The 12,789-nt window shown below is 42.4% G+C and overlaps 1 pseudogene; it reads right to left on the reverse strand.

Annotated features, from left to right (window-relative positions):
• Nucleotides 1-789: 789 nt before the first annotated feature.
• On the reverse strand, nucleotides 790-9,553 carry LOC139441703 (HHIP-like protein 1; annotated as a pseudogene).
• Between the last annotated feature and the right edge of the window lie 3,236 nt (nucleotides 9,554-12,789).

Genomic DNA, 12,789 nt, shown 5'->3' on the forward strand with positions numbered 1-12,789 from the left:
GGGCGTTTATTCTATATGAAGCTATACCTTAGAAACATATGATCATTGTGGATTGCTGTATGTACAAGCACCATTGTCATGAATAGTACGACACCACATGTAAAAACATAGACCATCTAGAATATATATACATAAGACATAATGCATCAGATAACAAAATGTTTCTTGCCTTAATAAGAAGAGGAACGATCAATCAAGCAGGTCACCATCAGCAGTGTTGTGTACTGACCAATGCTGACCATAATAATAATTTGTTCGACTATGCACTGCGGCCGCTGGACAATATAATTCATGGAGTGCGATGGGTTTGATGGATCCATACTAAATCATTGTTTGCATAGATCTACATCCTTCAAGGTAAAAAAATAGTGATATAAAAATAGTGGTACAAAAACACTGCAAACGTACACAGTCTTACATTTAGTTTATGTGTGCTTATTAAGCACCCTGAAAATGATTCACATGTATGTCTACTTGAAGTTAACATAACATGCACGAGCGTTGGTTGATGTTCTGAGCCTCACACAGAAGGAATTGCATAAAACTGTTGTAGACATTACACAAGTCATATAGGTGTATTCACAAACCCATCCTCCAAAACAACACTCGAACTTTGCACTTTGTGCCGCATTCCTGACCAAACATATTCCAAGATTAAAATGGAGAACCCTCAAAGTCCGATTATGACATACTATTCCCATCAGCAAAAATCTCCACTTATAAGCATAATATAAGTTTATATTCATATCTAGCAAATATATAACGTCTTCAGTCAACGTCCTCAACACCCTATGAACGGAACCACTTCAGCACCAACATCATCAGAGAGACCACCACGACTCCTGTAAACTCTCTCCTGTCACCACACCCACAAGTTACCGCCTTCTCCCTGAAACAGAACATCACAAAATATCTACTGCTGGAACCAATGTGAATTTAAAGTATTTTTAAGGGAAAGGCCTTTGATGTTTTGGAGGTGGAGGAAGAGGGGTCGGGGACACAGGCTTGTTTCATTGTTTAACAAATACTGGAGGCACTATTTTGACCGCAGAGTTTACATTTAAATTATAACTGTTCACCAGACACGAGGGATGTCCTGAAACAAATGTTTTGTGGTTCCTAACAAGATTATCGGACCTTTAGCCATTGTAGGCAATGCCTTGATCAACTGTTACCTGTAATGTGTGTTCGGTCCTGGTGCAGGCATACCTTTGCTTAAATCTAAGGTTAATACATTAGCTTACCTCCGAAACGTCTGACACAGCCTCACAAAATGTTGATATCCTGGCGTGAGATAAGAGAGTACCTACCCAAGTGATGACACTATTTTCAAAGCAACGCCATCGTCTTTGGAAGCCGTTATTGAAGACGTCGTCAGAAGGTATACCTCTCCTGAAGAAACACAGAATGCATATGCTATGATCAATCTGGACGAAAACAGATAAACACGGTTATAGCAATATACGTGATCGTTTGATTTAAGGATAGACTTAACCCTCGCAATGTCACCTTGTTCATCTTGACCAAAGGTCAGTAGGAAGTCCCTGGGTCGCTCCCTGGCGTCACACGGACACTGATTTCCATCACAAACCGGAAGCGGGGACGATGTCCAACCGTAGCTGTCCTCGGTTAACACTGACATTTGGCTGAAAAAACAGACTCAGATACAAACACAGTCGCAGGCGCAGACGCAGACGCAGACGCAGACGTAGACTCAGTCAGGTGTGGGCACAGAGAGAGCTACAGGTACAAACACAGATGCAGATTCAGGCACATATAGACACATATACATATATAATTGGAGGAATCATTGGTAATCAAGTAGATACACTCCACGATGCATTATAACATCCTCTTTATGACCTCTGTCAATTGTCACAGATTATCTCATCCTAGTGTCACTGGCATATACCCTTTCAGGTGACTAATGTGATTTTCAAGTGGCACGGGTGGTCTGGAGGCATAATGCATCGGAATTCATGTGTGCTGATTTTCATCTGTTATCTGTCTCTAGTATCCTCTGGTCTTGGGTTTAGATCTAGGAGTCGCCCAAACTATAATATTTGGTCTTTTGGCACTGAAGTGGTAAATGTCAAAGACATGAGTAAATATTCATTTTATCCTGTTTGAATAAGTTCACATAACTAAATATTGTTCCGAACGGCGTTAACTCACTCAGCCAATCATTAACCTCAAGTCTTGTGGTATCAGTCTGAAAACCCAACAACATCTTCGGCAGTTTGATTTTATTGCCCATTAACGTTAATTTTTAAATTAATAGATTAACTTCCTGCCTCTGTGGGGGCATGGATGACCCAGTTATCTAAGGCACTGTAATTCGCTGGGCAGAGGTGCATTCCTTTGACAACTTTGGCTGAAACATCTGATGTTTCTTCGGATGTCAGCACCATACCGGTGCTCATGAGTAGCCAAAGAGGTAAATGTCTAAGACAAGATTCACTTACGGCATAACTCCGACATTAAGCTGACACACAGTTGTATAACTCAATCACAAACTCAATCACTACACACTGTACACATCTGCATGTACTCACCCGGTCATGGCGTCTCCGTACAGATAGCGCCCGTACAAGTCAAGAAGATTCCTGCCTCTGTACACATATCCCCCGACGACAGCATGGAAGAGGTTGGTGTGCATGTACATGTAGATCGGCAGCGCTTCGTTCTCTGTGACCACATTCAGGATGAAGTTTACAGAAGGCACTCTTTGTTTCCAAACAGGTGTGGGATCACTCACCAACCCCGAAGGAAACATAGAAACCAACCTACCCGACCCCACACCAGTCTACCCGACACCTCACCCCAACATCACACAGAAAGGAGTTATGACATTTGTGTCATCCATATCATTTAAAAGAAAATTCCAAAGAAGTAATCTCCCTTCCATCCTCTCGAAAAATTGCTATGAAAACTCATCGCTTTCTGGCTATCTGACTGACGTGAGGGAAATTAAAATTTTGATTACAAATATAAGAACGTTTTTGATAGTAGGTATTCCTATCACCCTTGTGGATGGTCCAGACAAATGATTCTCATGAAATGCAAAAGATTTTTCGAGACATGTTGGTGCCATATTTGGAGGAAACACCCCTACCCTCCCTCTTATATATCTTTTCCTGCCGGACTTGACTGTGGCTTTGTATTTTACCACAAGTCCGTGACCACATGTGCGGATATAAAGAGGCGTTACGAACGCATCAGAAGTAACACAATGGAATGAATTATTTCTTTATGCCTTTACCTTTCTTCATGCTAAATAAGGAATTAGTAAATGATCAAACCTGTCATATCCCCTCCTGTACATATTGCCTGATTTTGAAGCAATGCTTAGAGTAGATGACCGCAAGGCAATGGCACATATTACAGGGTTACATTGTGATTGTATTAGCAGGTGGTGGTGGAACGTACCAAGCCGGAGGAACACGGAAAGGGGGATATGATCATATCTGCTGGGAGTAGACGATCAGATCTAGTGGGTTTTCATGGTTGGTGTGATGTGATGGTGGCAGTAGGACGTTAATTAGGTCAGGGGGCATATTCGAAATTTTGCAGCCAACGTCACTAATATCGGGTAAAACCACCTCTGTTTGGCAGACATGCACGATTCCTTGGAGGCATTTTTTTTGACAGAGTGCTTGCCATGGAATGATTCCTGTTGGAGGAATTGGGTCACAATCCTGGCACGATGAACACGTTCACTGTCATCTTAAAAGATGAAACGTTGCCCAACACGAGTGGCGCAATGATGTCCCGATAGTATTGACCTGTGACTCTGCCATTAGCAATATTGAGCGCAGTTCGGACAGTCATTGTGATACCACCCTATACCATACCCACCCCCCAAAAAACCCGTTAGGAAAAATGACATTAGCCCAACATCGATTATCCCATTGCTGATGTTCCCTACACCACTGACGCCTCTGATTGGGATGACACATTTACGCCGTGCACGAAATGTCATCTGTGCAGGCGATTTTGCACCGTCTGTGCATGTACTCGTTTCGTAATCACATCGTTCTCACTAATCTGTCCTGAGCTTGAGTTGTTGCCCTTGGGCATCAAGAGCGGTGTCTATCATTGACGTTCTGTGTTTGTTGTATTATGATTACAGATTGAGAAATATGCAGTGTTTCGGCAACAATATTCTGACATATGACCACCTGCAACATGCCATGTGACACGGAGACGTTCAGCACGTTGCTAACGTCACATGATCAATGCTGTTGCTTCTTTAATGATTAAATGTGCTTAATAAAGAATCTTTGAGCGTTTGGTTCCATGAAAACAATATGGGTCTGCTAACAACCAAGCCTGAGTGACAATGGTAAATCTGGCATGTCACCCCTAGCATGTGCTGTCTGAGATCTCGTGCTTCATGACATGTCACAATGTTGTTTGGGAGCTTTGGTCTTGCCACATAAATCAGTCGCTTGCATTGCCAGACATTGATGTATTTTCCTGTAGTTTCACCTCAAACAAAACATCCCCTACTTGTTTGCATAGTATATAGCCAAGAAGAATAAAGGTGTATTAATATATGAAATTGCCAATAATTTCATACATCACCTGAACAAGGAATGTCTATATTTTCAGTCTATGCCATAGTTAAGCATGGCAATCAGTTGTATGCAGTGTACAAACAATGTGGGCCATCAGCTGACTGAAACACAGTTTGTCTCAAACTATTCAGATATTATCTATGACGTGGCCTGGGACAACCGAACCTCTGCTCCCCAGGCAGACTGTGTACACTAGACCAAGGAGGCAGCCTCGTGAAGGGTGAGAGACGAAGGCTACCTACCTACTGTTCCATTGCTGCACTTTGAGCTGTCCAAGCACTCGTTCCCCTCCTTGATGTTCCAGCCGTAGTTCCTCCCGCTGCGAATAAGATTGATCTCTTCATAAGCTCGCTCTCCTGGATCGCCACAGAATATACGCCGCTCACCTGCGAGAAAGGAAGTGACATAAAGTTAATTAAGAAAGAGAACCACTAGATCACCTGTACATCACTGACACCCCCGGGGCAGACTGGGTGTAGGGCCACTCCCCTGTGTATAACTGACACACCCGGGGAAATCTAGGGCACAAGTCCACTCCCCCCAAAAGACTAACACCTCCACGGAATGCTAGGGCACAGGTCCACGTCCCTATATATCACTGACACACACGCTAAAACCTAGGGTACAAGTCCACTCCCCCCTACAACACTGACACACATGGGGCAAGCTAGGGTCCATATCCTCTTTATCACCTGCATCCCCGAGAAAAAAGCTGGGGTACAGGTCCATAATCAATGATATCACTGACACACCGGAGGAAACATTGGGCACAAGTCCGCTCCCTTCTACATCACTGGCACTACCCGGGAAAGCGAGGGTATAGGTCCACATGACCGTATAACACTGACACATCGGGGAAAGCGAGGGTATAGGTCCACATGACCGTATAACACTGTCAAATCGGGGAAAGCGAGGGTATAGGTCCACATGACCGTATAACACTGACACATCGGGGAAAGCGAGGGTACAGGTCCACATGACCGTATAACACTGACACATCGGGGAAAGCGAGGGTGCAGATCCACATGACCGTATAACACTGACACATCGGGGAAAGCGAGGGTGCAGATCCACATGACCGTATAACACTGACACATCGGGGAAAGCGAAGGTGCAGGTCCACATGACCATATAACACTGACACATCAGGGAAAGCGAGGGTGCAGATCAACGTCCTGCTTATCACTGACATCCCTGGGGAAAGCTCGGTTACAGGTCCACGTTCCCTGTTTGTGCTTCAGAGATTCAAAAGATTGACAAAAGCCTTTATGACAAGGGTATTACTTCAACTTTCCAATGGTAAACTTCTCCTTCATGTCGAGCAATATTCTCGCAGCTCCAGCTTTTGATGTACACATTTCACATCTTTGGAAGTACAATCGACAGCATCATACGACTCTTGCTCAAAAGTTGTTTGATCAGTGTTACAACAATCAAGGCCCCTTTCAAAACGTTTTATGGTAGATAAGTGGAGAACATTTCCAAATTTGACACATCAGTGACAAAAGTGATGTCCGATGACACTCCCTATTTTGACTTGTACCATACATAATTTTCAGGTGAACAATTGACTTGCCCTTGCATATGTTCTTATGGATATCACCGGTGGGATAAGATACGCTCACCTTTTTCGCGAATATCGTGTATCATCACTATTTGATAGTGATTCAAAGACACATGCTCATGATATAGTCAGAATCATACAATCGACTCTGCTTTACGCTTTGAATTTGGAAAGGGTTTTGTCGCTTATATTTATTTGAGTACAGCGATATCATGGCACATGTGATGACTCTGGCATAGCTTATATATCATGATACATGCCACAGATCTGGCAGATGACATTGTGACACATGTCATAACACTGCTGTAGCAATGTGTTGGTGCAGGACAGGGTACCAGGGGGCTCTATGGAGCTTTGTAGTTCTGTTGAATGGATATGGTCATATGTGGAACAGCCGTAAGTTATAGTATTTATGCTTAATCCACGTATCCATGTATTCAGCGCTGAATAGAAGTGATAATTTGATTCTATTATGACAACTATCACCATGGCTACTTCTCCGGCAGTGGCAGTGCTCAGATAACATGTTGTTGCCAATGACACCCTGTCAGTTGATGATATCCACATATTTGCGTGTACATGCATTTTCTATGTAACATCAGTCACTGTGTTGAAAAGTGTCATGATTGTGTTCTCTGAGTCATCACCATAACGTGAATAAGGAAGTATGCGATGTGATAGTACTATTCCAGCAATAAAGTCTGGGTCTGACAATCCAGTAATTGACTGAGCATTAGTAACATTCTATGCCATCGACCAGTCAGTGATTTGGGCTTTAGACTGCTTTTACTAGGTGACACATTATAACCATGTGATCATGCGTGGATCTTTAGGCACCTCGATAAATGAGTATGAGGAATGGGTTTCTGGACAGATATGCTGCTAATTATATCTTCATCATAGGTACTTCATACATTGTTGAGCAGGCTGCTTATTTTCTGCATTCTATTCCAGAATCCCCATTTTCTGTACAACAGAGGCATAATAGGATGATAACAACCCATGACGTATCATTGTGTGAGCAAATGTTGTGTTTGGTCAGCAATATTCCAGCTCTGTGAGGTGAGGTGAAATGGGGTTTAACGTCGCGTTCAAGATTATTGCACTTATATAGCGACGTGCATGTACGTGTGTGTGTTTGTGTCGCTGCTTGTACTAGTCCGGACTGATGCCAATTTAAAGTGCTAGCTCACTGAGATACCATGCCGCAGTTTAACATGAATACCCCACTCAGACACAGTATACTGACTTCCGAGCCGACCAGTCCTTGTTTTAGCCGAGCGCCAGACAGGGTAACAACAAGTATCATCTTTTAACGTATTTTGGTATGACGCGGTCGGGGATCGAACCCCGGACCTTCCGCTCTCCGGGCGGACGCTCTACCACTAGACCACGGAGTCGGTCTCCAGCTATATAACGGTGCCTGTACATAATTGTGCCTTTTCATTATTGATAGCCTCGCATCCAGGTGACACATTGCAACCATTTGCTCCACGTGGGTATTTAGGCGGTTCAATCCTGTGGCATCTATTCTGCCTGGTATATTCAGTGTGTATTGTGTAAGTATTGCTCACTTTTGTAGAAAAAAAGGGTATTTTTTAAAGGGCATTCCTAAAACTTGATAATGCAGATTCATTTTATTCACATGGGTTCCTACTAAGTGACCCTTCACACGACAGGGGGCACGGTTGGCCAAGTCGTCTAAGGCGCCGCAATTCGCTGAGCAGAGTTGCGTCCCTTGGGCACGCCAGAAACCTATGATTGTGAGTTCGAGTCCCGGTTCGCCACGATTATGTTTCTAGGTTTGTCAGGACCATACCCATGCTCGTGGGTTTTACCGAGGTGGTAAACGTCTGAGGCCTGCATCACTTCATGCTTTCCTCCCACATTAAGCTGTCACAGCGCGATATAACTGTAATACTGTTAAAAGCGGCTTTAAACCCAACTCACTCACTCACCCCACACAACACTCACCATTTCTGTTAGCAACTGTGTCTTGGCTACATCGCCACATATTACGACATCCGTATGCAAACACCTCCTGTCTCCATGGTTTCTTGTCCAAAAACGGATTGCTTGCGGGAATGCCTTACCGGAGCGCTGAGCCGCCCACAAAACCCGGTTCATCCACATCAACTCTCAATATCTTCCCGAGAAGGCTGGTTCTGTGTGGGAGAGTGAGCTGGGTTTAGTGCCTTTCAACAACATTTCCCTTACATCTCACAGAATGTAGTTGTAGGTCTTGTACGGCTGTTGTGAGTCTATGTTAAAGAATACTTGTTCCGATTGGCTTAGTGGTTTAACTGTGGTATGTCTATGTTAAAAGTATACGTTATTACCAGTTTAGTAAAACCTATGCACATGTATGGTGCTGACACAGATAGAAACATAAACAGGGCGAACCGCGATTCGAACTAGAGAGCAGAGGCTTCTTGTACGCCCAAGGAACTCAACTCTGTACAACGACTTTCAGGGCCTCGTTCCCATCTCAGCACTAAGACTGTTATAAGTCTATGTTAAAGACTACACGCTACGATTGCAAAAAATACGAGTTTAGATTATCTTATCGCTGTGATTGTCATAAGTCTGTGCAAAAGAATACGAGTTATTACCGTCTTAGCACTACGACTGTCGTATCTCCATGTTCAACAAAACGAGCATACAATTATCTTTGTGGAAGCGGTTTTCGACCCTTGTTCAGCAAGTTATAAAGAAGCACTTTCCCATCGACTTACAAAGTACAAGAGATTGAAATGATTTGTAAACAGGGGCCCTAACCAGAAAGAACCTAATGGGAACTCGTGCTTTTGTCATTACTTGCAAAGTCACGCAAAATATGTATTATTCTATTATCATATGTATCAAATTTGCAGTAAGGGTTTCCTCTAATTACACAGAGAAAGTGTCTCAGTTTGCACCAGTCAATACTGACGTCCAGACAAGGTCCTTCACGCAGATAGATGTAGTAGAAGTTTGAAAGACAATATGATATTTTAGAAACGCCAAGTTCTCCTGTTTAACTGAAACGGAAGTTATTACCTGTGTTTTAAAAAATGTAAACATGCAATAGTCAACATACGGGTCTTGTGCATGGTCACGTGGCACGCCATCATCACTAATACCGGCTCCCACCGAGATGTACAGGTAACCATCATGGCCGAACAGCAACTGGAATAGAAAAAGAACATGACCTTGTCCTTTACTTTTGACCTTAACCTTGAACTTTTCGATAAGGTTGCATTAAAGGTGACAATATTCCAGATTGGTTACAGCTTTTCGTTCCATAGTCTTTATCATAAAGGTAATGTCGATCACTGTCAAAAATTATCCCGATATACAAAATATCACTGTACCAGATTGAATCGTTGTTTTAGTTTTGGAAAACTTACCTGTCCGCCATTCCCAGCATTTGTTAATTGTTCCATCCTCAGCAGAATCTGCTCTGTGGCGGGTTCTGCGATATCGTTAACGACGGTAAACTCGCTGACATGGGAGAACTGAACTCCCGAACTGATTCCAATATAATACACGTACAGTTTACCATTTTCGTTATAATTATGATGCAGGGTAAAACCAAGTAAACCTCTTTGATCAGCTAGAGTGTCTGTTAAAACAACCCTGTCCGAAATATTCAACAAAACACCTCCTTTCTTGTCACGTGTTTCAAAATATCGCACAATCCCGCGTTGTTCAGCGATATAGTATCTCTCGCCCCGGAATTCAATATGGATCGGATTATATAACCCCGAGGTTTCATTCTTGAGACAGACACACGTCTGCGAGGGTGCCACGAAACCAGGAAGCGATATCAAGTGAAGTGAGAGGCACCATATGGTAGTGAATTCCAGCACATGGCGGGAAGACATGGTGACACACTGCTTCCTGTGGCACAGGTGCAAATACACCCACTCAACAGGCTGTGTAGGGTAGATCACAGGACAACTGAAATACCCAAAGACGAGGACTGATTAAATAATTGCAGTAACGTGCTTATCGATTTCCGTCTCTATGTCACGCCTAGGCTGCCTGTATGTTCCCAGTGGTGTGATCGCTTGAAGTGCGTTTTCCTGGGAAACCTGAGGTTATACTCTGGAGTCACTTGAGTCGGGGTACGTGCGATCAGCTTATCTCAGGCCATAAATATCTATTCTGAGCTGTCGGGTGTCTTTATATTGAGTAAGTGTCCTGTGTTTTTGATCACGTTTTACTACTGCGCAAGACTCCGTCTGCGATATAGGTATTATCTACACTATTAAAAATGTTTACGACAACAAGCGTATCTTCAGGCATTATGTCAAATATCGATAAGATGTATAATACATACTGAAATTAAATTTTACAACAAATCACATCAAAATATCAAATTCATAATTATTGGACAAAGCTATTGTTAAAAAACATAAAGGGAGGTTAGTGTTGTATTGGCTGTTTTGATTATGAATACGGAAGGTATTATATGGCTTGACTTTAGCTGAAGGTTTTTCGCAGCCACACGGGCATTATAAGAAATAATAAGTGGACAAGACGTTAGTATGATAGGTCAAGAAGCAATGCTTGTCCACATTGCAAGCAGTTATTCTTATGCATACAAATAGTTACATTACATCAGAAATAAATATATGTACAGGGTCTATTTTACAACTATTTAATATTCAGTTACTTTAGAGAAGTCTCAATAGTAAAAAAAAATGTGTGTACACCTATTTAATTTCAATGTAGATTTTAGGACATTGTGCTGGTTGTGTTCGCTGTTCCCACCAAACTTTCTAATCCAGAATATTGTCATTGTATTCCCAATGTTCTGTTGGATAGTCTCAGCACAGTCAGAAACAAAGCTAAAGCTGGTGAAAAGTCTTGTTTTGCCACAAATTTGATAAAATACATACCCCTGACAATACTGGAATGCAAGTTTCACACGCTCAGGCGCTAAACACACTTTTAGATGTAAACACAACCATAAACATGTTAAGCGACGGATGAGTGTCTTAAAAAACTGGACCTACACATGATTAATGTCAAGAAGTAGCCATGAAACATTGTGTATGTATAAGAAAGAAGCGTCCTTGTCGTGGCGGAGACATTTTGTAAAGTGGAGTCTGTAAATAACCAACCAAACAGCCAGTGGGGATTCTTGGTCAGAACAGGGCCCTAGAACCTCATTTTGTAAGGTACAACTAACTGGGTTCAGGTGGTAAGACTTTGGCTGAATGTGCGAATCAAAGAAATAATGAAACAGTTATAGGCTTACAATCATAATGAGGATTACGATTGGTCCTATAATCAACAGCAACAATAAATAACAGGCCATGTAATAAATGTCAGTGCACTCACAAATGACTAGAATTTGTCACTATCAAATGTCTTTGGGCTTCCAAACAGTTTTATGGTGCACATGTGGGGGACATTTCCGAATTTGAAGCAAATCTCTTCAAACTTTCCACGTTCCCTCTGATTAAATTATAGATAAAAAAGGATTGAGAATGTTGCATATGTCGAGCCCAAGGGACATGGCAATATCATTAGAAAAGGACTCGACAAGGAGAATCTGTTTTTTTGGTGTTGATTCTCCTTTGGCAAATCGTTCGAGGCCATCCATGCTGAGGTGGTCAAGGATGATAACCTTCCTCTTTGCTGAGCAAAAAGTTAAATGGATTTAGTGACAAACAGAAAAGCAGAGGGCCAAAAGAATCGCCCTGAAATATTCCTCTTCTGATAGAAATGGGTTCCGAAGTCACCACCTGCCCCTGCGAATACATCTCAAGTTGAGTTGACCAGCAGTTCATTAAAAACTTGGGAGGTCAATACATTCCAATGGCTTCAAAATTCATTCGTGAGGCACAAAAACATAAGATTTTCTGTAGTCTATCCAACACATTCGGAGTTAAGGTGGTAAGATTTAGCCTCCTCAAGGATCATTTTCTGAAATGGCAATTGATCCGTACAACCCAAGCACCCCTTTCTGGCTCCTTTCTGCCCCATGTTAATAATGTCATTGGAAGTGCAGTATGATGAAACAAGATCTGTAAGACACCCTGTTAATATTTTGTACTATTCAGACAAGTAATAGGATGGAAGATTTTAAGGTCAGTCAAATCCCCTTTCTTTTGGAGTAGTATTGTTTGACCTTTGCACAACCAAGGCGGAATAATGTATCCACACGATAATTTTAACAGTGAAGTACCACTGCATTCTTGTGGACACTGTCCAGTCACTGACAGAATGGCCAGTGTCAATAGCTGCTGCTGATATCACCGTGAGAAACCGATTCCACCGAAGGAGGATACCCAAGTATCGGTCTTCCTTTGTGATTGTGACCAGGCGGTCTGCCACTCCCAGGTCTGTCTCCCGTCCGCCTAGTCTGCTCTAATGGGCCATGAGATGGGTGACTAGCGTTTTGCTGCAACCATAACTCCTTGCAATGTGGACAAGCTTTTTGACCTATCATACTAACGCCTTGTTCACTCTGTTGTAGAATTAATATTGACATTTATTACTGTCCAAAAGTTTGGGTATAAATCAACAGTACATCATTCCTGTCATACCCTTATCTTTGTGTGCTGGCATTCTGCACGTGCAGCAACCTTTTCTCTTCAAACTCAATTATTAAATATCTAATCACTGTATTTCTTACATCCATGTGCAGAC

This window comes from Haliotis cracherodii, unplaced genomic scaffold (genome assembly GCF_022045235.1).
Source record: "Haliotis cracherodii isolate W230 unplaced genomic scaffold, xgHalCrac1.p SCAF_42, whole genome shotgun sequence".
NCBI classification, from domain to species: domain Eukaryota; kingdom Metazoa; phylum Mollusca; class Gastropoda; order Lepetellida; family Haliotidae; genus Haliotis; species Haliotis cracherodii.